This window comes from Macrobrachium nipponense, chromosome 21 (assembly GCF_015104395.2).
Source record: "Macrobrachium nipponense isolate FS-2020 chromosome 21, ASM1510439v2, whole genome shotgun sequence".
Taxonomy (NCBI): Eukaryota; Metazoa; Arthropoda; class Malacostraca; order Decapoda; family Palaemonidae; genus Macrobrachium; species Macrobrachium nipponense.
This window is the reverse complement of record NC_087212.1, coordinates 14,173,353-14,201,122: the sequence shown is the minus strand read 5'-3', so window position 1 is coordinate 14,201,122 and position 27,770 is coordinate 14,173,353. Positions and strand designations below refer to the sequence as shown.

At 36.8% G+C, this 27,770-nt stretch overlaps 1 long non-coding RNA gene across 1 annotated transcript in view; it reads right to left on the bottom strand.

Annotated features, from left to right (window-relative positions):
• Positions 1-462: 462 nt before the first annotated feature.
• LOC135197572 (uncharacterized) overlaps positions 463-27,770 on the bottom strand; it is a 707,597-nt gene continuing 680,289 nt past the window's right edge. The window contains exon 4 of the long non-coding RNA XR_010310603.1: positions 463-611. This is a non-coding gene — a long non-coding RNA (uncharacterized LOC135197572). The remainder of the gene's footprint in view (positions 612-27,770) is intronic.

Below are 27,770 nucleotides of genomic sequence, written 5' to 3'. Positions count from 1 at the left end.
CTTGCAGAAACTCCGTTGTTTATTTTTCCTTCGTGGCTTGTACCTTTATATATATATATATATATATATATATCTATATATATAATATATATAATATATATATATAATATTAATATATATATATATATATTATACATATATGTGTGTGTCTGCTTAATATATATACCTTCTTAATCTATGCAGAGTCGAAGACCACTAAGTCATGTAACCTAATCTTGAACGCATTGTTATATCCTGGATGTTTGTAAAATTGTTCTAATGCCTCCTTCAGTTCATCAACCTCTTGCTCTTCCTCCTAACAATTCTGAATTGTAGTACTTAGTCACCCCTGTCGTCCTCTGATCTCTCCCAAAGACAGAATTATCTGATGAAATCATGACAATATTGCAAAATTCATGTACATAGAACTCGACCTTAAAAACACACACACACACACAAAAGAATAAAAACCACCTACACGATTCCACACAGCAAGAAAACGCACAAATTCAGCATCGCTGACACATTAGACAACAAATAATAACAAAACAAAGGTAAAAGCTAAATATGCAGGAAAAATATCACTACTCACATAAGCATTGTCTCAACAAGAGCCGACGATGTAACAGCACCTGTAAAATTGAACAAATAATTTACAAAAACATCGTAATAAATTGATCTGATATACATAAAGCACTTGATAACAATTAAACCAGATCCCCTCTTGACATTTAGCTAAGCTTTCTTGGTTAAGAGTATATTTTCAATCAAATAAAAGTAAGTTCATTAAAATAAACCTAAATGAACTAGTTTACTGTCCAGCTCTCTTATTTATATTCCAACCTTCTTGGAACACTATAAATAAAATTCGTCAAGGCAAAGACTAAATAAGAGATAGAGAAAAATAACTAAAAAAAATAACTAAAAACAACCCAGAAGACGGTTCTCCTGTGTGGACTGACGAAATATCTAACAAAACAAAATGTACCATTCTGTTACAACCGTCCTGCAACGGTGCGAATAATAATTAAAATGCACCACACAAATCAAAAGAGTTTCAGGGTACAGTTTCTCTCAGTGACCAAATCAACCAGGCATAAGGAACCCAGAGATGATTAAATATGAAACTAGATTCTACCCTGTTCCAATTCCAATATTCTTCGACTATCTCGCCAAGGGTCGGATTCCAGAGAAAGCCAATCGCTCAGACAGACCGTCGATTTCTTCCCGATTGAAGTCATCCGGGGAACCAGAGGATTACACGTGTTAGTGGTCGGGGTTTTATGCTATGAGGTTAATGAGGAAGGCGATGAAGTCCCAAAAAACCTTAATTAAACCTTTAACGTTTCCTTTGTTGTGAGGGTTTAGAATTCTACTCATATGATGTTCCGTTGCAACTGTGTTTGTTTTAATATTGTTGTTTACATAGACAACATAATGCGCTTGCTGATTTATGCTTTTATTGTCATCACCGTTTGTTTTTTCATATCATTTATGTTGTATACAAGAGTATTCGTCATTACCTACCAATACCTTCTGAATAAAAGTACTGGACGAAAAATAAAGAAATTTTATTAATTAATCTTCACTAGTTTCGCAATTTCAATAGGGAAATTTAAAATAGAAATAACAGGTGTAAAAAGGTAGCAATAACGCCTATTTCCCTCTGTTCATAAAAGTTTCAATTTTACCCTAATTAAGACCACTTGTAAACTTTAAAGGACTCTCAATTTTCACTGGAAGGTGATTTTCTAGGAACCACCAGGATTCATGATAATATTTCATTTTCACCTCTTTATGAAATTCATGTTAAACTTTAATTTCTACGAAAACTCGCGACTTTCAATTTTTTTCTAGATAAAGATATCGTTTACAGAGAGAGAGAGAGAGAGAGAGAGAGAGAGAGAGAGAGAGAGAGAGAGAGAGAGAGAGAGAGAAATATTTCAACGTAATCCCCTCTTACTCCTCGATCGTCCCAACGTCTCTGAATCAGTCTCTTCATTTTTACTCTTGGGTTTTACAACTTTAGGGCAAAGTTCACTTCAAGTAACCACAATTCACTTTCATTTGTGATTGCGTCACTTCTTGACAATTGAAAGCCCCTCGCTCCTGTCAAAATGACGACAAAATATATGGTATCTGAAACAAAATTTTCACAAGTATAATGAAATATATCAGAAAACGTGCTCGTGTGACATAACCGGGTTATAACAAACAATGTCATCGAACAAAGAGGAAAGTGAATGAATGGTGTTCAGAAGACTCGGATACTATCCAGTACAATGCAATTCCTTGTTTATATTCCAACATTCCCCGAACGGTAAATATTACTATAAAGAAGATAAAAAATTCAAATAAATGAATGGTATGTAATACAATTACAGGAGACAAAGACTTCAAAATAAAGATAGGGACAATCGAATGATTCAAGAAAAGCCTCATTGGCCTATTCCACATGAAAGTCGGAGATGGTCACATATGAGCCTCAAACAAAACCAGCCTTTTTCCAGCCTTCCTGGAATGTCCCACCAAAAGGTCTCCGATTCCAAGAAAAGCCAGTCTATACGAGATGTCATCGATTCCACTCAAATTCCAGCAATTAGAGGATCTGGTGTCCTGGGTCACACGGTATAAGACTGGTCACTGGGAGAGAACTTTAAACTACCTTTATTAAGTTACTTTAAAAGTACCAATAAATTAGTTCTTTGACATCTATACTCTGTTTTTTTTCATCTGTCCATCCGCCTGTGGTGTTTTTGTATGGTAACACTGCGTCCCGGCTAGATAATTACATTCAGCTTACATTCAACGATTATAATAATATCCTATTTCGAATATTAAAGGTGTAATTCGCAGACAGTAAATTATTAAAACAATTTTCAGTTGCAAATGTACACCCAGATATCCTTTTATTTACCTAAAACTTACACATAGCGTAACTATCTAAAGCCCGGGACGAAGTGTTACCATACAAAAACACCACAGGCGGATGGACAGATGAAAAAAAAAACAGAGTATAGGTCTATACAACACGTTCAATTTGCTTTGTCATTTCTTATACTCTTCACTTCAATTTATTTACTCCTTTTCTTGATTCGCATTCTGTTTTGTGAAAGACTGCTATATATACACCAATGGGCTTCAAAGATTGCTTTACATGAATGTATACAAACTATGAGCAGTCGGTTAGCCGTTGATTAAGCTGGCTTTATGCCAGCACGGAGAGTTGAGAATAATAATTCAAGCAATCAAATTGGATAACAAATGCACTAACTAGCAAAGTGTTATATCCAGACTTAAAACTATTAAAAATACTCTAACCAATATTACATGCGTCCCATATATATATAATAATATATTATATATATATATATATATATATATATACACGTTGTCATTACGCTGTAGTTATCTTTGAACCGGGCAGCTGATAGTAAACACAACGATAATTTAGGGGGGGGGGGGGGGGGGGGGGTGGAGGGCGGGGCAAAAGAAGTGCAACTGAAGGCGACGGAAGAACCTGACACAAAGGCTATGGCCAAGTCCAAGATCACAGCAATCTGGCTTAATTAAGGCAACGCCAAGGATAAAGCAAACAGTCAACTCCCAAGATAGCTTATCTGGCACAATAAGCGGCACAAATATTACAATCATTCAGGCAAAATCTTTGATGAAAGTAATCCACAAGTTGCCGAGAAAATCTACTTGGTATTTTTATCACACTTACCTCTTCTTTTACGACTTCATGGTAATTTTTTTTCCAGCTAAAACTGAAATAAAGGTTTCCAGAGATGATTATTTTGCCATGAATCGGCAGTATTTAAACGCCAGTGTGATGGTATGCATCCTCGTTCTGACTTCTGTCATATTGGATGGATGTTCAGTCCCTCAAGACAACAAAAGCGCGGATACCTTTATCTACACACAAACACATACATATATATAGAACACACAATATAATGAATATATAATAAACATATACATACACATAAACACACACTTAAAAGTTAAATTGTCCCTTCTAAAAGGAGTCGATGTCAGGAAAAATAAAAAATATAAATATTCATTAAGTGAGTGTGAGAGAAAAAAAAAAAAAAAAAAAAAACTCGTGATTAACTTCCCCCCATTGCTATTCCAATCTTCACTTAACATTCGTCGGATTCATCGCCCTTCCAACGAAGAAGCCTCCACGTTTGTGTTTAGACCTTTTCTCTTGATTAATTAAGATCATTCAATCTCCTGCTATGAGTTCTTCCCCGCCTCCTCAACTTCCCCTCAACCCCAAGATGAACAAACATCCTTCCAGTCTCGATCAAAGGAAAGAGGCGACTGACGGGAAATGGTTTCCAGGTCTTCGCAATATAAGCAGAGAGAAACAAAGGAAAGTCGAATGATTCAAGTGAGGAAATTAATAAAAGTGAGGGACGATGTTCTTTCTCACAAGGCACACCTGATCACAAGAACCTTCAACACTCATCTGCTCTCTCAGGACTGACTTTCAGCTTGATTAAGGACACTGAGAGAAGCAAATACAATCTTGACTGCGACTGACGTTCACGAATTAGGTCGAAAATCCACACACTACGTTCGTTTGGCATCTGGAAACCTTTGTTAGATCTTATTTTAGTTTCCTCTCTATCTTATTTAAAAATATATTTCCGCTCCTTTCCAAAACCTTGTGCTAGATGACTGTTATCGCCTGGACTTCACAGTGAGTTGGTCCCGAATCTACTGTCTCTAATGGTTTGATCATTATGCTGGCGAAACATCATCGTAAGTTGCTTTTATCTTATCTACGGATGAGGATCTAGGAGGGCATATAGGTCTAGCTGCAGCCAAGGTATATTCTATATTCTATATACCTTGGCTGCAGCATCAACAGCCACTGCCTGGTTCATCTGATCCCAGTTTGGGTTTAGAGGGGCTTGGGGTTTGATTATCACTGTAAATGCTCGATGAGTAGGACACTGTGCGTCAGTGCAATGATCCGGACCTTGTCCATGCTGTTCTTTAGCGACCTTTAAAATGTTCACAACACTTGTCTAAAAGCTTTACATCACTATTTTATAATAAAACTGTTGCTCATATAATGAGCGCCCTGTCCTTGTATAAGTCCAGTAGCATGATAATTTTTTTGAAAAAGTGCTAAAGATATATCATTCCAACACGCAATGACTAAATCATGTGATATGTGTATCATAAATCTCAGTCAGGAAGGTTTTATTAGATGATCAAAGCTGTTGACATAGGTACAATGAAATCCAATACGCGTAAATAGTAAGGAAGACGCCAGTCTGAAGGACCAAACACAAGAATAAGAGGCCTAATACACAGGAGTGAGCAAAAAACTCATCACCAACACGAGCCTCAATTTCCAACAAGTACGTTAACTACAATAATGTTTCCCTGGAGAACGTCAAAGAATACAAGAGCATCTTCTCAGCAAACAAGAACCACTTCAACACAACGGGTTCCCATTAAAACTCAACCCTTATCCGTTCTTATAAATGTCACGGAACCTCAGGTCTCTGATAATAATAACAAAAAGCGAACTTTACTTCTTACGCGGTGTGGATTTATACAAATGATGACCTTGGTATCACATGTACCCATTTCTTTAATGAAGAAAGGGACGACTTTATTCAAAACACTTGGGCAGATTGGATGAAGTCGACTTATCATTAGGCGAGACGCTATATAATCCACTCTTAGGCCTAAAAGATCTCTTAGGTTTTCTGGGTCCTCATGTTTAATACTTACTCTTTACATAATAAAAAGGAGTATCATATTTATAAAAAAAAATCCTTCACGAAGTTTATTCGTTAACTTACAAAGATATTGTTTATTTCGGATTCCAGGCCTTACTTGTATTTCTTAAAGTCAATGAAATTTATTTACTAGATTAAGTAATGAACTTGATATGACTTGAAGATGGTTTATCGACAAATTGTTTTTATTTTTGAAAGTAGGCTTTAACACCCACAAAACAAGAATCAAAAACTATACAATCTGGTGGTGAAGTGTATGGATAGGGGGTTCAACACGATGTTAATGAGCCTTCTGTGTAAGTGCATAAACAGAAGTTTAATCACTTTAACCCTTTTGGATATAAATGATGTAAAAGATCATAATTAATCACTGTCCCAGCTACTGTGGTTTTCCTTAGCTTCTCGGGAAAGTCAGGAAGAGGACTCTCATTTATCAATCAAAATCACCTATTAAACTCATCTATTATCTGTCACACAACATATATCAAACTCATTCATTACCAGTCAATCATAATTTATTAAACTCATTTATCATCAGTTAAACATCATTTATAAAAATTACTTTTTATAAGTCACACATCAGTTATTAAAATCATTTATCTATTACTCAAACATAATATATTAATATCATTTATTTATCAGAGAAACATAATATATTAATCTCATTTATTTAAAAGTCAAACATCATTTATTAAACGCACTTATTCTTCAGTCAAATACCGTTTATCAAACTCATTTATTACCTGTTAAACCCAATTTATCAAATTCATTTATTATCAGTGAAACATCATTTATTTAACTCATTTATCAGTTAAACTTCATTCAGTATACTTCTTTATGATCAGTCAAACATCATTTATTAAACTCATTTATTACCAGTCAAATATCATCTATTAAACTCATTTATTTACCAGTCAAACTTCAACTATTAAACCGATTTATTACCAGTGAAACATAATTTATTAAACTCACCTATTACCAGTCGAACATAATTTATTCCACTCATTAATTATCATCAGTAAAAAATAATTCAATAAACTCATTTATCACCAATCAAACAAAATTTATTCCTCATTTATAACCAGTCAAACACAGTTGATTACACTCATTTATATTATCAGTCACACATTTATTAAACTCATTTATTTATCAGTCAAACTTCATTCATTAAACTCCTTTATTATCAGTCAGACTTCATTTATTAAACTAATTCATGACCTGTCAAACATCATTTATTAAACGCATTCATTTATCATTTTATCCGTCAAACACCATTTTGCACACATATTCAAACATCATGTATTGAACTCATTTATTCTCAGTCAAACATCTTTGATTAAAATCGCTCAAATGTCACAAAGTCACCGTCAGTAAACAGAACCACCGACTGACTTCACTCCAATAGTTGTTACAATAAAATAAAAAGAAGAAAAAATAAAATTAACTGAAAATGGTTGTGTGAAATCCACAAGGACGAGAGACCCTCTGGTTATTGAAAAAGTGATGCAATTAATACCGTGAATATTAATCAGACTATCTTATTCGCCCAGATCTGGCGTCTTCCCAGGAGGGTCGCGAAGTTGGGTGGGGGGGGTTGTGGGGGGGGGGGGGGGGGCGCTTGGCGGGGAGGAGAAAGAGGCGATAAAAAAAGGGGAAATAGAAAAGAGAAGGTTCGAAAGCCTTTGTAGTTAAAGGGAAAATGAATGAGAGAACATAAATCGGGTGCAGAATTGAGTAAATATCTTGAAGGTTTATTTACTGAAAACTACAACCTAATCTCACAAGAGGAGATTTGTAAAGAGGGGAAGAAGATGGAAAATGGATAATTCACAGGGAAAATAAAGAAAAATAAAGATGATGCAGAAAAACTCAGAATAATGATCAGTGACTTGACAGAAATATACAGGCCGAGTTTGAAACTCATTGATCCAATCAATGAAAACAAAAAGCAAGAACAGAAGAATATGACAACAGGCAGATGTGAGGACTTCAGGAATTAGCGCAAAATACTAAAAAATAAATGGTAATCTAATTTTAGGAATAGGTAATCAAGCCTTCTACAGATCCTTAAAGATGCCTTGAAGGTCAAGGCGAGAAGAACATTACACCTTCGTGTCATCTATCCTCACCCTCCTACTAAGCTTTGGAACTCTCCCCCTCCTCCCATTTTTCTTGCCTCTTACTTTTCCAGAACGCGTTTGAAACGCCCGAGGTAATAACACTGAAACAACAAGAAAGTCTTTCATATGTCCTTTGGAAATCTGATATATTATATATATATATATATATATATATATATATATATATATATGTATATATATTATATATATATATACATACACCAGCTACACGCTGTTGAGAAGAAGATTCATATTAACAAAAAATAGAGAAGACTACATATAAATTGAATGCGGTTGAAACAGCCGTTACTTTTAATGCTACTGCCCTTAGAGAAACTCCTTAACAATATATATATATATATATATTATTATATATATATACATATATACATATATATATATATATATATATATATATATATATATAAGTATATATTATATAAGTATCACATCACCGTGATTCATAAAAATTATTCGAGCTACAAATGTCTTTTAACATCTAATTCGCTCTACCTCGGAATTAATATATTGTCATATATGTATGTATATATATATATATATATATATATATCATATAATATATATATATAGATAGATATATATGTATGTGTATATATTGAGAATCTGAAAGCATAAGAAGTACAATGATTGGAATATAAAAGTAGAGCGATAAATTCACTCAAAAGACAGCAAGCGGTGAGGTATCGGAAGAAAAAGTAATTAATTGCACTGTATCTCTGGCATGGGATTAATTAACACTTAGGAATTGTTATAAAAGTGCGCTGGGAACAATTAATTCGACACAAAAGAGATCTCGGAAAATGATTGCGTTAGAATTCTTGGGAAATAAATGCGTCAATTATCACAGCAATAACTTTGGAACGAATAATGGCTTTGATCCTTTTAAAGAAGTTCACAAGAACATTTATTGTTTTGCTGTTTTTAGCCAAATCAAATGGGAATTTCAAATGTTTTGGCATTAAAGTAAAAAAATGCCTCAGGCGCTATCAAGTTTTCTGTACAACGTATAATGCTATACAGAACTCCCAGCCGACTACTGTGGCGGCCTGCGTTGTTGCGCTGCCAGATGCGCACTCATGGCTAACTTTAACCTTAACTAAGATAAAAACTACTGAACGGTGGATGACCAACATACCAACTTGCAGCCCTCTAGCCTCAGTAGCTTTTAAGATCTAAGGGTGGAGAGAAAAAGTGCGGACGGACATGCAAAGTCATCTCAATAATTTCCTTTTACGGAAAGTTAAAAACTGAAGGGAAACAATTAATGCTCTTTACTTTTTGTAAAGAAATAGATTTATTTCAATTCACAAAGGGAGATAGGGGTAGATATGGCTTAGCTGGCAGGGGTCTCAGTGTCTCATTAACTTGGAAAGGTAGAAATGCAACATGAATTTAAATTCAAAATATGCAAAACAGATTATTTTCTTGTACCTGTTGAGGCTTTTTAAAGTTTTTACCTCAAAGATTATCCCTAAACACTGATGCATTAATATGATTACAAATTCGATCAAACTAATCAAAATGGATTATCTGATTCCTAGATGATGTCCACAGTAACACATGACGCCGTTTACAGTACAACTCTTATTAAATATAAATATAAATATGCACGTGAAAGAAAAAAAAATGCTTATGAGAGCATCATCATGCTTACCCTAACAACTAACCGCATCTGAAGTTTCTTTTTTCAGGAGACACGCGTTTTAAGAGCGAGAGAGAGAGAGAGAGAGAGAGAGAGAGAGAGAGAGAGAGAGAGAGAGAGAGAGAGAGAAATTGGTGCAAGTATATTTGCGGATACACAGCAAAGTGCAGGAAACCACTGGAGAGGGTAAGTAGGGGGAAAATGGACAGACGGGGATTGAATTTAAGGGAATCACTGGATGGAAGGGTAGTGGGGGGGGGGGGGAGGGGGGGGGGGGTGCCGGGGGAGAGAGGAGGAGGAGGAATGGAGGCAATAGTAGTTGGGAAGTACACACACACACACATTATATATATATATATATATATATATATATATATTATATATATATATAATGTGTGTGTGTGTGTACGCGCGCGTGCGTGTGTATGTGTGTCGCTGACATGTTTTTACATAAACTTCATCTATTTATCATGATAAATATGTTGTTTACATATTACTCTCTCGAGTTCTGTTCTCCATTTGCCCCTAATATGAATATATGTATATTAATTATATATATATATATATATGAAATATATGTATTTATATATGAATTATATGTATATGTATATATATATATATATATATATATATATATTATATATATATATATACACACACACATATATATATATATATATATATATATGTGTGTGTGTGTGTGTGTGTGTTGCATGTGAGTGTGCGTGTGTGCGCGTAAGCGTATATATATGTATGTATATACTATATATATATATATATATATATATATATATATATATATATATATATAAATATATATATATATATATATATATATATATATATATATATGTATATATATGTGTGTGTGTGTGTGTGTGTGTGTGTGTGTGTGTGTGTGTGTGTGTGTTCCTTTAAAATGAACGCAGAGTGAAAAGGATTCGGGAATGGGGAAAGAATGGTAGATGACAAGTGGTGTTCTGGAATTGCTAAAACGGACGAGGAAAAGGAGGCCAAGAGAGGTGTGTGTGTATGTGGAGATGAACGGTTTAACCATTTCGAACTCTAAAAATCCTAAAAGTAAATAATCGACTTCCCTTCTCGTGCAGGCGGCTTTTGCAGAGGGTCTTGTAGTCACCCCTGGGTCCTTGGGCACCCCCAGTCAAAGACTTAGAGAGGCCCATTCTGTAGATGTGTGCTAAGCTTCCCTGGGAAGACCTAGCATCAACCGGGGAGATGACATAGAATAAGTTAAGTTTATCTTAGTTTAACCAGACCACTGAGCTGATATTCAGCTCTCCTAGGGCTGGCCCGAAGGATTAGATATTTTTACGTGGCTAGGAACCAATGGGACCTACATCTTATTGTGGGATCCGAACCACATTATATCGAGAAATGAATTTCTATCACCAGAAAAAATTCCTCTGATTCTGCATTGGCCGGGCCGAGAATCGAACTTCGGACCACCGGATTGGTGGCCGAGCGCGAAAACCACTCCTCCAACGAGGAACTGATGCCATAGAATAGGTATTTGAAAGGATGGGGGTCTCTGCATCCACCAGTTCATTGAAGACACAGGTCAGTGAAAAGTCTCCTGTGTAGGTGTATGTAAAAGAGATTGAATGCGTGGTTCATTTCTTTACCTCATCACGAATGAAAGTTACCGACAGAGAAACTCACTCATCTCTATTCGGTTCTCAAACTCGTTGTGACCCTTTACAGACTCGACCAGATTCTTAAGGTCTGTTGCAAGTTATAGTAATGATTTTCTCTCTTTGCTTTACCCACTACGCATATCTGTTTTTATGCCATAGATGTTATGTAATGTTTAGTATTCACATACAAACAAACATTATATGTATATATATAATATTATATATATATATATATATATATATATATATATATATATAGTATAACCTAATTAATAACTCACTGGGCGTTGCAACGGACCTAGAGGTTTGGTGAACGCGACAATTATTGAGTGAACAGCTGTTCTGAACCTTCTCTTTGATATGCATACAACCCATGCAATATATAGAGGAAAGAAAAAATGATATATTTACAAATATACTCTCCGAGTGGTGGGAATTTCGAAGAAGACTTGACGTATGTACTAATTACTGCATTAATTTGCTGGGGGGGGGGAGCCCTGCCCGGATGTGTCATTTCGCTATTGAAAAACGCCGAAATAAGAAGCTAATATAACAAGAAAATATAACGTATTTGTTAAAAGAATGTTCTCTTACGTTTTCACCCTTCACTGTAGTATTTCCATTCGCAAGTATAAACGAAGGGAATTTCACGCTGTTATGGGATAATCATATAAAATTGAAAACTGGTCGTTCAATTCTCTTGCATATCGTTATCAAAACACCTTTTATTAAGTCTAAAAGCAGCGGCTAGTGTTTTCAACGCACTGCCAATCACCAGCGTTGATGTGTCTGGCCAGTTCTGCTGTTATTCTCGGTGGAAGGATTTAATGGACAAAAATATTCAAACGCAGTCTCATGGAACGGCTCGCCGTACGTGAAACACAAAATTAACTCATGAAAAAACGGGCAACAGTTGAACAAGAAGTGATTAAAAAATGTATCACACTCGGCGAGACCGATACAAATGGTTCACTAGTAAATGTTCCTCAATACGCATTTCTAAAATACGATTTTGTTAACTGATCGCTCAGTTCAAGAAGGGAGTTCTTGCTCCAGCCGACACCCGTCAAGCCACCACTTCCCACACTTATTTTAGGGAAATTCTCAACCTCTGGAACTGGAATATAAAATTGAGGCCACAGGTCAAGGGCTGGAAGCTATGAGGTCATTCTGAACTGGAAATATTGTTAAAAAAATTGTTAGGAGAAGGTGGAAAGTAAGATGGAAGAAAGAGACTATGAACGGAGGTATAGTAAAAGGAATGAAGGAGGCTACAGCTAGGGGCCCAAAGAACGCTGCACTACCCACACTATGGGGGTAACTTCCTGGATGCTTAGTCCAGTGACTGGACAAGCGTTGGGATGGGACTCCCTTCTCTCTCTCTCTCTCTCTCTCTCTCTCTCTCTCTCTCTCTCTCTCTCTCTCTCTCTCGCCTCTGTTTTTCCTTTTTTATGACATTATATCTTTTCTAATCCATTTCCGGCTTTCTTCCAGTCTTGGTCCAAGAGCACTTTGGTTGCCAGTCACATCGGCCTCTGCACTCGAAAATAATTTCGTCCTCCCTTCCAACATAAGAAGACGCGAAATTACAATTCGAGCAGAAACCATCTCTTGTATCTCGCCGCCATTCGGGGCAGCGCAGCATCAGAAGAAGAAGAAGGAATATCTATTCCGAAAAAGCAGCCGTTTCTCGTCATATCGGAGGAAATTTGCATTAACTGGGGAACTCGCGTCAGAATTCCTCCAAAATGGTCCCATTAAAAGTTTTGGACCTTCAGAATGGTTTCTTTTCGCTTCCATCAGAGGTACACCCCAACCCACCCCCTTTTTTTCATTCAACGTCGAATCTTTTAATGCCTCATCATTGTCTTGTAAATTTATTGGGTCTCTGTTGATAACAAAATGTAAGAAAAATGACTTGGACATCATCAGTATCTTACAAAGTATAATAAAAAAATATTAACAGATTAAACGTTTTGTTTATCCTCAGGGACTGTTGTCTTAAACACTTATTCTTATTATTATTATTATTATTATTATTATTATTATTATTATTATTTTATTATTATTATTATTATTATTATTATTATTATTATTATTAAATTGAACCTTTTGTAAAGATGGCAGAACACAATACTTCGTAACTCTCGGACGCCCGTTAATAACAGTATTAGTAACTATCATAACCAATCTCTGAGACCTTCAGATTTTGTTTTTGCTTACTCGGAGAGTAAGCCTACGAACTACTTTGTTGACGTTGTTGTTGTTGTTGATGGGAAGGGGGTTGGGGTGGGTCGTGGGGGGAGGAATGGTCTGCGGAAGAACCTAAAAAGGTCTGAAAAAGGTGTTTTGTGTCGAGTTAAAAATACACGAATTTTAGGATAGGATATATATGTTTTATTTATTAGAATGAAAATGTAAAAAATAGATAATGTACGTGGTAAACAGTACAGAAACATTATTTCTAATGAAATACAGCATATATTATATATTAATTTTCGTTGGTGAAACAAGGCTCTATTTGACCATAGATTTTAGCACGTTTTAATTTACGTTCAAAGTTAGAAATATAATGTTTGCAACTTGCGCGTGAGGGAAAAATCTCGCATGCGTCCAGAGTAATCTGGAGGTCAGATCACGCCTTGTTCAATAAAGAGAGAAAACTGGGGCAAGGCAAGTTTACGAAAGGTTGAACCGTGAGAAGGGAATGGACCAAAGAGAACCGCTAAAAGGAAAAGCCTTGCAGTGATACAACAGTACAACACAAAGGGAACACTGTACTCAATATTCCTTGCTTGAAACAATGGAAAACTGGAAAGGTGTAAGTGTCAAATGTGTACGAAAACGACGTGACAAACATATACCACCTTGTAAAAATGACGAGAAAGGGTTAAGATAATACTGGTTGTTAAATTACAAAACTGCAACTTCAAAGCCTCACAGCTACAATATGACTTTTAAAGGTAATGGAAAGGCAAAATATAGAGACCAGTGTGGATGTGACGCATATTTTTCTGGGTAACATGAAAGCTGGCAATCCCATTTGTCTGACTGAATAAGGTCAGACGCTCCTCCACATTATCTCTACTTTCCAATTTCACACTTCACGTGGCTTCCTCCTCCTTTCCACATCAACTACCACACCCTGACAGACTCGGTCTCTGTTTCTCTTTACACACACGCACTATATATACATACATACATACATACATATATGAATAACTTGATCACGAAGTATATAAAACGAAGTATATAAAGCGAGATACCCGAGTACTTTCGCTCCTATTCGGACCGAAAGTACTCGGCTATCTTGCTTTTTCATTTTTTCCTTCGTGGCAAAAAACCTTTATTTCCAAACACACACACACACACACACACACACACACACACACACAACATATATATATATATATATATATATATATATATATATATATATACACACACACATATATATATATATATATATATATATATATAAAATTACTTGTATAAATACACAAATATACACTGACACGTAATACATCAATCAAATTAGAAAAAAAAATAAACAAAATAAAAAAAAGTACACGTCGTCAGTTCCAGCAGAATATATGAATCACGATCATTCCAATTCAGCGAAGCCCTCTACACCGTAAAAACTAATTTCGTTTCCACAGAACAGGTCGTCCTAATTACCAGCGAATCCTGACATTTCCTATATTGGATCGCCGAACCTCATTTTCAATTCCCTCTCTGTTCGCTAAACAGCGTTAGTAAATATCTAGTTATTAATAAAACATCTGCGACCAGAATCGTCGTCAGTCTGTCTGTCAGTACAATATAATTTTATAGTTTTTTTTATCTTTTATATGTAAATTTCTTACGTTCATGCTAAGCTCATTTTCTTACACTCCTTCCCTTTAGTATCGTGAAGGAAAATAAACCAGTATTAATGAAAAAGATACTATTCTGAGGGCATGTGAGGCCAATCAGGTCCGTGACATAAAAATGATCCTATCGACCATTTCACAAAGATTATCAGTACCATATTTTGGTATTCATGACCATAGCCGCTGTGACGCAAGACTGCATAAAAATCAAATCCACTAGGAATATTTACAACGTAAACTAAGAGGCCAATGGGACAAAGTAACTTAACTTTCTATCAACAAAACCATAGGCTTCCTTTTCAGAGATGGAGGTCGAGACAGATGAGTGGAAGAGGGGGAACCGAAAATTGAATCCTTAGAAGAAGCTCCTCTGAAGGAAGGAAGGAAGGACGGGAGGTGACAGCTTCCGCCGAGCTTCCTAAGATCCCGAGAGCGTCGTTCACTTGGTATTTTAAGCAAGACCTTTGATTTTGTTGTATTCATAACGTCATAACTAACCGCAGAATTGGTCAATATCTATATAGCTGCCTATCCAACAAATTGACAAAAATCAGCGCATTCTACACAGCCTGTGACCATTTGTAGAAGAAGGCGGGCATAAGGAGAGAGAGAGAGAGAGAGAGAGAGAGAGAGAGAGAGAGAGAGACCCATTTAAGCCTTGCGAGCATATGGACGCCAACGGGTCACAAGGACGCCCCGAAACTCTTACTGACTTATATCAGACCTTTCCTGTCACACGATCAGATCATAAACCTAAATATGATTTTACAAATGACTTTTATTTCTGAACAAGACGGCTTTCCGTACATCGTAGTGAGTTCACACTGCGTGAAAACTGTGATTAATGAAACGTGAATGAAAGGAATTCTCCACCAATTCCTTCATAACAGGAGTAAACTTTTCGTGGTTCCATCTTTTATACTTTTAAAGGGAATAAGTCCAATAACCTTCAAGTTATCATCAAAAGTACGACAGAAATCCTAAAGATGGCCAAGTACAAAATTGCGAAATATGAAATGGATTTATTCACGGATTGTTTTGTATATATTATCAAAAAAAAATCCGCATCCACATGAACCATGCGATGAATTTATTTCCCGTCTTAATTTTTAACAGGAAATTTCATTCGGTCGGTGAAATTTGCTGGAAATAACAGCAATAGGAGCGAGCATTGCTGACGGTGAATTTGTAACGAAATTTAAAGAATTCTTTTTAATCTTTAAGACTTCCCACACGTAAAAGACGTTGGTCATTGAAGCAGCAACAACATAATAAAGAGATAAACAAAATCAGCATTCCCCTGGCCTCGTTTTCCTGATTAAAAATGCAGATTCATTGTCCAATGTTCTAGGAGGCAATTTATAAACGTATGAATTACGAGATACTAATTTTTCGGGTCTATGTAAAATATTTTTTCAACGTGAACGAAATTTTGTACAAATCGATTATTTTACAAATCCTTGGGTAGGTTTTTAGAAATTTATCACGACACGCTCCCAGGATCACAAGAATAATACAAAAAAGCGTCCATCACAGGCTCATTGTGTGTGTGTGTGTGTGTGTGTGTGTGTGTGTATGAGAGAGAGAGAGAGAGAGAGAGAGAGGACTTTATCTTCGCTCACGAAGGGTCAAAACAGGTTTCTTTCTTCAGGACTCGAACACCCAGACATGAACGGAACAGACTCAACAAAGATTATACCAAACCATAAAACTATTTGTTCCTAAGTGTGAATAAGGCTAGATCTTACTTTTTTTAAAAAAAAACAATTACCACAGAATGCAAGAAAAAAAAAAAAAAAAAAAAAAAAAAAAAAAAAAAAAAATCGCAACCACATCTAACTGATATCAGCATATAAGCTCTCCACTAACCATCGGGGAAAGCATGGCATGGGGTTGCTACTCTATACCCCTAAAATTCGAGCACCAGTGTTGTCTCTCACTGCCCGCTCAAGCCAACTCAAAGCTATAATATCGGGGCTGGCAGTCGGATTAAGGTCTCTACAAAAAATCTAAAATCCTGAATCCCACACCTTACCTTATGACTCTGATTTGATCAGAAATAAAATCCCAGTCAAGCCGGAGAACACATGTGTGTGAATATATTGTAAATGATTACAGTTGACTTTAAACGAGGATGTGAAGGGCCGTAGATGTTCAAGTGCAGCTTTATCAAAATAAGACTACTGGACATGAGACTGTTCAATTACTTAAGAGATAAATATACTGAGGGACTCAAGAAAATGTAACCGTGTCTCACGAAATATCTTCATAATTGGTATAGTCACTAATCCCATCAGCGAGCAAACGTGTGAAGAACATTTTAAAAACAATTGAAAAGTAAAAAGAAACTTTGGAGCAATCGAGCTTTCTGTACAGTGTATAATCAAGGCCACAGAAAATAGGTCTATCTTTCGATGGTAAGAGCGGCGGCCCATGAAGCTCTCAGCCGGCCGTGGTGGCCTGAGTATTTGCATTGCCAGACGCACGATTATGGCTGAATTCAACCTCAAATATAGTAAAAACTTCTGAGGCTAGAGGGCTTCAATTTGATCTATTTGATGATTGGACGGTGGAAGATCAACATAACAATTTGCAGCCCCCTAGCCTCAGTAGCTTTTAAGATCTGAGGGCGGACAGACAAAGCCGGCACAATAGTTTTCTTTTACAGAAAAATTAGAAAAGGACGCAAATATATTATCGGTCACATAACCAAGTCCCAGGAAATCACGACAAGGGGTAGGAAAGGGGGATTGTGTTTTGTGGAAGGGGGTGGGGGCTGGGGGAAGGATTTTGAGGGAATCGCTGATGGTGGTGGTGGAGGAAGGGAATTAAGGGAGGGGGAAAGGGGGTGGAGGTTGAGGAGGAGTGAGGTATCGAGATCAATAAGGCTTTGTTGTGTGTTTTGTTTCTCCATTTCCACAGCGGCCCCGATGCTTTGCTGGGGATTACACTGAGGGATTGCACAGATTAGTCAGGGAGGCTGGGGATTGGCCAATACCGAGTTGTAGACGAGGGGACTGGGCAGTAGGTAGGAAGGGGGGGGTCTCGTAGGACAGGACTGACGGAGGGACAGGTAGGGGACAGGCGAGAGGTGGGGCGGGGAGGCTTGATTTTGGGAAGGGGATATAGAGGTAATCTGGGGTGATAAGACGTCACTTAAAGGTTGCAATGGGTTCCACCGGAAGCAGGAGAGAGACAGTTCGTTTTGGTAAGGTGGACCAATTATACACTTTCATTATTTTTGAATATGCTAAAAAAAACGTGTTAGAAGAATAAATAAAGCCGTACAGGAAAATGAATTAGATATATAAGAAATAACGAATTTTACAAACATTTCTGTAGAAATGTGACACTTACTTTTTATCACTCGTCATATATATAGTCTTTAATAAAAAAAATTATATAAACTAATAAAATAAAAATGGCAAAAGAAATGAATAGAAAATGCAGTTTCTTTCTTCAGTAATTGTACTCGCTACCATCAGTTAATGTCAGGTAGCAAAATGAAATGTATACTAAACCGCTATTCATCGGATGAGTTAGGCGACAATGGGTCTTATCAATGTCTGGGCACTGGATTAGTTAGGCGACAAATGGATTTTACTAATGCCTGGAAGAGTGATACCCAAGGTATACAGGAGGCACCTTTGGACACAGGATCCCTTGAATAACTGCGGGGGTATAGGCAACGGCTAAAATATCAAAATCGTTGTACAAACATTTGCAACAAGACTTAGAAGCCTGGGAAGCCAGTCAGTCAGTCAATCGGTCAATCAGTCATTCAGTTAATCAGATAGTTGGACAGACACAGACAGACAGATAGTCAGTCAGACAGTTGGACAGACAATCAGTCGTGTAGATAGGCAGACAGACAGACAGATAGTCAGTCAGTCAGTCAGTCAGTCAGGCAGTTGGACAGACAGTCAGTCAGTCATACTGTTGGACAGACAGACAGACAGACAGTTGGTCAATCTGTCAGTCAGTAATACTTGCAGGACCGAAGGTCCCCAGAGTACCCTCATAGTAAAGCTTTCCGCTCGCTATTCCTCCACAGTCCAGGTGGGACGGAACCAAGATACTCCATTACTTCATGACGTTTCCTGATCCATTCCAAGTTTCCCCAAATCAGCCTCAAGTGCGATCTCTTCCTTTCCATCGCAACGACTTGCAAAACTCGAGCAGCACTTCTGCGGGAACAACGGGAAAATATCGCGTTTTCAATCGCGATGTCAATAATAATTTTCTCTGAAGGCGCATCACAAGAGCTCGAGGATGTGGGTCTCGATGGAGAGAGAGAGAGAAGGGGGAAGGCGAAGCACGAGGAGAAAGGATAATTGTAAAGGAGATTAAGATAAAGAAAGTTATCTTCAAAACAGTCCATTTAAGCGCCTCAGTGTCGTGGTTGGTATGGTGTTTGCGTCCCACCTCGGTGGTCGCGGGTTCGATTCTCGGCCATTCCATTGAGGAGTGAGAGATGTATATTTCTGGTGATATAAGTTCACTCTCGACGTGGTTCGGAAGTCACGTAAAGCCGTTGGTCCCGTTGCTGAATAACCACTGGTTCCATGCAACGTAAAAACATCATACAAACAAAAACAAACAAAACAGTCCATTTACACTGAACTACCTAAGGATGATAAAAACACTACTTCGGGAATGGATTAGAGAGGTCGAGTCTTTTTTTTTAAATACTTAGGGATTTCCCTTCATGAAAATGCAACGTTAGATTAAAAATGGCCAACCAAACAATACGCAGACTTTACAAGATTTGCAAATCGTGTAGTTTTTTTATCATTATTGATAATGGTAAATTGACGGAACATCTGCCACCTTATTTTAATTATTTCAATATAAAGAGTGAGACAGCTTATTCCAATATTCTCTCTCTCTCTCTCTCTCTCTCTCTCTCTCTCTCTCTCTCTCTCTCTCTCTCTCTAAGTCCTAATCTCATCGCCACAGACACTATAAATTTTCTGTATCTCACGTTACAAGTTTAACAATCTAAGTTTCTCTGTCTATCTGTTCCTCAAGGCGGCATTTTCATACCATAAATTCTCTCTCTCTCTCTCTCTCTCTCTCTCTCTCTCTCTCTCTCTCTCTCTCTCTCCTTTAGTAGTCACTGGAGTCTTCCTAGGAGTTGATGTTAATTGCCTCATATGTTGTGAAGTTTTCCCGTAAATAATATTCCGTGCGTTGTGTTATCCGAACTGGATCTCGACCGAGAGAAACACTACGTATAATAATTAAACCAATTTTGTTTCCTTAACTTATTCTGTCATATGACTCCCTCCCGATCGAATAGCAACATTTTATATATAAGCGTTCGCTCGCTAGAGCGTGTGTACATACATCATGCAAAAATACAGTCACGTACAGGTTAAGTAGTAGTAGTAGTAGTAGTAATAATAATAATAATAATAATAATAATAGATCGTCATCCATACCCTACCAAAGCTGATCATTTGGACGGTGTCACTTACTGACTTCTTTCAGCCTAATCCATACCAATTAGCGGTGGCCGCGAGTTCGATTCTCGGGCATTCCACTGCGGAGTTAGAGATGTGTATTTCTGGTGATAGAAGTTCACTCTCGACGTCGTTCGGATGTCACGTAAAGCCGTTGGTCCCGTTGCTGAATAACCACTGGTTCCATGCAACGTTAAAACACCATACAAACAAACAAACATACCAATTCGTTCCTAGATCTTGAGATATCCCTCTAACACACACAGACAGACAGACAGACAGACAATCTTCTTGGTAGAGGTAATAATAATAACCATAATCAAGATAGAATATGAATGTCCGTTTCGGTTGATCTAATCCTCTGCTGAAATTCGAGACCATCCAGCACCCGATGGAAGGTTTACATTTTGACATCTTTTAAAATCCCTTTGAGGGACCCCTCCCAACCCTCCTCTCTCTCTCTCTCTCTCTCTCTCTCTTCTCTCTCTCTCTCTCCTCCTCCTCCTTTTAAACATTGATATGCGTGGATCTCCATTTTTGTCTCACCATCATACAAGTACTACGCTGAACTTTATTCTCTCCTTCACACGGTTTTCACTTGCGAGGATCAGCAGGCATTCAACTGAAGATAATCTTTACTAGTAATTAAGGATTGTCACTAGGCAAGAGTCGATGATGTTGCATTTCTTGCTAACGACGATCATTACCAGTGACCATCACCAGCACTTGAACGCTCATGATAGTTGTAATTGAAATATATATATATATATATATATATATATATATATATATATATATATATATATATATAACATACTGTATGTGAAGAAACAATAAAAATTTAGCCCGAGCAACATAATTTCACTTCTATTCGTTGAGACATTACGCCGCTTTTAATTAAAATGTACTGTCATGCACACATTACGCCGCATTTAATTTAAAATTAAAAGTACTGTCCCGCAAAAGCCGGAAAAAAAGGAAATTAGAATCACACTAATACCACAAAGTAAACCAAACGATTCCAGTAAGCACTTCCGAGATAAAAAAAAAAAAAAAAGGCATTTAAACACCTACTGAAGTATCTAACGAACATATGTTATTACGAAAAACAAAACTCACACTATATAGATTTTATTCGAAACTTTAATGTATGTTATAAAATCTTCCATATACTGGCAGAGTATGAAGAATTATTACAATTCAGTCAAAATTTCAATATGGGCAGGTACTAAAATTAGTACAAAGCATCATGAAATTAGTGAGTGACAATCATTCTCTCTCTCTCTCTCTCTCTCTCTCTCTCTCTCTCTCTTCTCTCTCTCTATATATATATATATATATATATATATATATATATATATGTGTGTGTGTGTGTGTGTGTGTGTGTGTGTGTCTGTGTAATACACACACACACTATATATATATATATATATATATATATATATATATATATATATATATATATATATATATATATATATATATATATTTATTGTCATCCATTACAGCTCTAACGATAACCTTTACATGTCGCAGTGTCGAAAGGATAAATAATTCCCTTAAAAATCAAATAAAAATGGAAAGACGAAACAAACTCTCTACCTATAAGGACTCGATTTCAGTGACCCAAGTGTGGAGTTGGAGTTGGTGGGGACTGAGGTGCCCAGGATATGTAACAAAATATGAGTAATGGAAAATAACTGAGCCTTCGAGAGGGACTGATTGGCTTTGCTGATTGGTCTTTCATACTGGAGTCAGAACAAGAAAGGCCACCAACCCCTTCATCAAGGATGGCAATAAAATAATATGTCTTGAGAGCTGAATTATTTTAAGGGAAGATCATAATCTCCCTCCCAATCATCAACATAGTTAGTCGTTCCCGATGGTACTTATTCCTGTACCCTGATTGACTAATTTACACAATTAGTATCACAGGTTTAGCAAAATTATTCCCTGTATTCATAACCGACTAAAAACAAAAGCTTATAGATTTTGTTTGTTTGTATGGTGTTTTTACGTTGCATGGAACCAGTGGTTCCAGTGGTTACTCAGCATCGGGACCAACGGCTTTACGTGATTTCCGAACGACGTCGAGAGTGAATTTCTATCACCAGAAATACATGTCAGACCCCTTAACGGAATGTCCGAGATCGAACTCGCGGCCACCGAGATGGTACACCAACACCATATCGACCCCGCCACTGAGGCGCTCTTATAGATTTTGAAACATCCGTTGTAATAAAGAACTTCGAAATGAAACTAACTTTACTGTTTGTAAAGGATAAGTGTTACCCTTCTAACTGCTTACTCAGGATTAAAAAAGTCTTTACGTCAAAAAAAAAAGAAATATATCTATATATATATATATATATATATATATATAATAATATATATATATACTTTCCTCGAAGTTATGGCTCAAAAGAAAGCAAGAAAATTTCGGAACCTTTTCACTATCTTTAAGAAGCCCACGTTTTCGCTTACTCGGGGAGTAAGCCTACAAACTACTAGCAAGGCTCTATTTGACCGTACGTTTTAATTCAAGTTAAAAGTTGGGAATATAATGTTTACAACTTATGCACGAGGGGAAAATCTTGCAATCGTCCCGAGTAAGCTGGAGGTCAAATCACACCTTGTTTTTCATCAAATTGGACGTCATTTACCACTAGAACCAATCACAAAGAACTACAATAAGATTGGAGGAAGGTCATATCATTTTTACTTGATTTTCGCGCCCTGGTCGGACTGTTAACCATGGGAAAGATCCACGGCAATGTCAGACGTACGAGATTTTACCGACCGGCGCCGTGCTGCCTGACGGACGATTCACACGCTGGAAGTGTTGCCGAGGGAAGAGCTAATCCTCTTTACTCACATTCTCCATTTCCTTCATTGTCCCGTGATGATTATGGGTTGGGCTGTAAATATTATTATGGCAACCATATGAGCTTCAGAGTAGCATTTCTGCCTTTAGATGGGAAACAACAAGGCGTGATCCGACCTCCAGCTTACAAGGGGCGCGAGCAAAAGTACACAGTCCAATAGAACTTTGTTGCCACAACGAAAATTAAAATAAATAAGTTATATTTTGTTTGAAATAATTGTTCTGTAATGTTTAGCATGCCCATTATTGACCTTTAGAATTTTCGTTCTAATAAATAAATCATAAATATCCTATCCTAAAATCCCTTAATCTTTAACTCAACGCGAAATACCTTTTTCAGACCTTCTTCGGCTTCCCTACCCACCAACCCCAACAACAACATCAACAACAACAACAACAACAACAAAATAGCTTGCAGGCTTACTCACCGAGTAAGTGAAAAATATGAGGTGTTACTCCTTTAAGAGACGTAGCGTCTAATTCATAACAATCAGGGAAAAAAATTGTTGAAGGATCCTAACTTTGGCAGGGGAGTGTGAGAAAGAAGTCAAATGTCATTTTATTTCGAGTGTAAATCCTTTTCCAACTGAAGCCTTTTGTAACAATTCAAGACGTTGCTGGTGGCGACGTGTTATGGTTCCACGGACGTTTAAGAGATACGAAATTCAAGACTAGAACGAATACCTTACGAATCTCCTCCACAAGCCGCCATGCTACTATCTCCTAAGAACCGCACCATCTCACTTGTAATACAATAATCCCTTGATCATTTCATTCTCAAATTCTCAATTTTTCATCTATAAAGGAAGATAAATAAAACCTTAATAAACCAGAGAAAAATAAAGATATAGTTTTGAAAGAAAAACCTTAAAGAAAAAAAGAAGATAATCACGAACCCCAGACAGAAGAAGAAAAGGAAGGATAAGAGAAGAAGAGAAATGCAGGTTCCATGTCTCCACTCCACTCTTCATTTCTCATGGGATGAGCTTTCACAATAAGGCACCTTCCACCCCACCCCCCCCCCTCCCTCAATCCTACTTCAACCCCCACAATCCTTCCGTTTCCTAGCTCCTACCAAACTTAATTCTTTTACGAATTCACTACACCGCGCCATAGTATACTCTCGGAGCAACATTCTCTCTCTCTCTTTTTCTATCTCAATGCCTGCCGTGCTTTTGAGCTATTCGTTCTCTCTCTCTCTCTCTCTCTCTCTCTCTCTCTCTCTCTCCTCTCTCTCAAAATAAAAGCCTTGCGTGCTTTGAGCTATTCCTTATGGGAGTGCTTCTTCTTGCAAAATGAGGCTGTACACAGCGGGTGAATTCATATAAAACTGTCAGTAATGTTGTCTGATACCGTTAAAAGACCACCCTACTTTTGCTCATCTCTCTCTCTCTCTCTCTCTCTCTCTCTCTCTCTCTCTCTCTCTCTCTCTCTCTCTCTCTCTCTCTCTCTCTCTCCATCTGAACCTTAACAAGAAATCCACAAACACCTACCAAATTGTTAAAAGGATTGATCACGCACGGAAAAGCGCAGTGGACTCTCGGGCCGTACTTTCAAATGGACGCTGCAAAGAAACTTAAGTAATGTTTGCATTGCAACGAATGGGGTGTCTTTACGGCACAACCCCCTTAAGGGGAGGTATCCTATGCATTTATAAGGAGATACGTTTCATACATACTCACAAAATGTAAAACAGTAGATTCTTATATAAATCAAATAAAAACCGATGGAACTTTTGCAGGAAATAAAAGGTACTCAGATGAAAAAGAACAAAACTATCTCTTAAATCTTACAAGAAAAATAAGGAGCAGAGACATATTTCATATAATAATAAGTATCCAAAGACACGAACGAGACAAAGGAAAATGTAAGCCAAATAAATAAATAAATTAATTAATTAATAAATAAAAAAAACTCGCATTTCTGTATTCCATCGTCAAGAGACTGGCACATTTCTTCTCCCCCCAAGCTTTGGATTTCTATTCCAGCTTCTGCACTTTTCCTATCTCTTATTAATTACGTGTTTTACAGAATAAGCTCAATCTTCGCTCCAACTTCCTTTTCTCGTTTCCTTTGGGTCTGGGCTAGATAAGGCATTTAGTTGCCCTTTCCATCGGCCTTTACATTTAAAATTCACTATCATTCTTTATCCTCTCAATAAACTTGAAAATTATAATACAGGCTGAAAATATCCTTCAAATATTGCAACTTCCGGCATCAGCAGAAGTAGTATCTATCCAAAAGCCGACGCCATTTCTTGCAATATCAAGAGAAGAAATTTGCATTAACTCGAGTTAAAATTCCCGGAAAAAGGTTCCACGGAAAGTTTCGGGTCTTCGGCGAGAATAGTTTTTCCACTCTTCTCTAATAACTTTCCATCAAAAGAGTTATTTTCTTTCCATTTTTTTTTATTCAACCTCTGAGTTCTTCCTTCGTTGTTTTATCATTTCCTGTCTCGAGAAATTGTTAGGGTCACGTTCTTCCTGACATGTAGAAAAAACGCTTTGAAATCAATTAGTTTACTGCAAAGCTTCATTCATTACTATCAAGGGCTCCCATATGTTCTTTATCTCTGTCAGATATTGCCACTAAAACAAAATTCACTTATTTTTTCTTTTATCTCGTGGAAATTGAATCTAAACATACTTTGTCCAGAAGGCTGCTCAAAAACTTTCAAAACGTCTTTAATGTTCCGATAAACAGAAATAAAAATTAGCCAAATCTGTTTGAAAGCCCTCAATATTAAAGTCACGTGTGAACAGACTTTACGATATTGAACACTTAATGAAATGAAGGTCAACCTTGGTGCTCGTTGATGTATTACGTTCAGTCCGTGAATTGCTCCTCATATTTCGGAATGTAAAAAAAAAATTTCCAAAAATTAATCATTTTTGGAGTGTAGAAAGGCTAATACCTATATTGTCTATATTATTCGATTTTCATACTTAGGAGACACAGCACACACACACACACACACACACACAATCATGTCTATAAACTTATAGACATGATTGTGTCTATAATATCGCAGATATAAAGAGCATTGCCTGATAAGTTCAAGAAACCGCCAATACACAAACTAATAGCATCTATCAAAAAAATCATGAACGGTTTCTTTCTCTTTACTTTCTGATAACAAAACAACAAACGCTGACAGTGGATGAAGAAACAAACAACACAATCCCATATAAGGGTAACCACAAGACTGAAAGAAACTCTCTGTAATTCAACATTAAATAAGTCATCAAAGAAAAAGATATGATAACTTTAAATTTCAGACTCTCCTAGGCAATCAGAGCGCCATCTCTGCCCCTAATAAAGCTGGCGCTGGCTTCATGTCAGCTAGATTTCATTGCTGGCTCATCTTGACTCCCCGCGACTGACTGCCCTTTGCAAACTCTAGGCTTAGAGCGTCTCATATCCCTTTCGAATTCGCCCGCAAAATTTCCTTCGCTCTCTTCCCATACTTCCAACTTCATTTTGTTCGTTCTGGCAAGAGTTTTCAAACTGTTAAGATCCACTACTGCTTTTCTTTCGATATCGCATTGTCTCTGAAACATGACACAGATTTTTTCTTGATAAAACGCAATTCGTTTTCTTATTTTCTAAACATTTCTTTTAGCATCATTACAGATTTTTTTCACGCTAAGTCTACTTTTCATCAAATTCATATTATCTTATATGACACGTCAACTCTTTTTCGCATAACTATTTCTGTAAAATTACTTCGCCAAAAATATTCTAAAAATTCACTGCTCTTCAAATCCATATGTGAAAAAATGCTACGTCGGTTGTGTAAGAGGAACATTTATCTTTAGCACTCTTGGATGTCGCAAATTAAGAACCTAATGTGTCAACCGCCTCCCGTTTAATAAATAACAAAAATCATCTACGTGTGTAATAATTTATTGAGGCAATTCTTCCAAGGAAAAAAAATCTCCATCTGATGACAGAAACCAGAAGGAAAATTCTGATTTCAAACCAAACTTTTAAAAGTTACGAATTCGGCTGCAAAAGAGCATACTATGTATGCTAGATTGCTTTGCTGGTTCATCTAGGCTATCCACGACTTACTAATATTTAAAAAAAATTAAATTGAATTAAAAAATAAGAGGCAAAATTCGAATCCTATATTTTTTCTTTCGGATGACAATATTCCATTTCCTGCTGACCTTTGCATTTATCACCTTATTTTTCGACAACTTCATCGTCCGCCTCTTTATTCCTCTGAAATATCTTTCCACTGGGTCAGCTCATAGACAAACAATATGCGATTTACTACACAAAAAACCCTCTTTGATATTTTATGTGTAAGTGTGTATAAAACTCAATGACAAACGTCCAACTCCTTTGTAATTGACAGA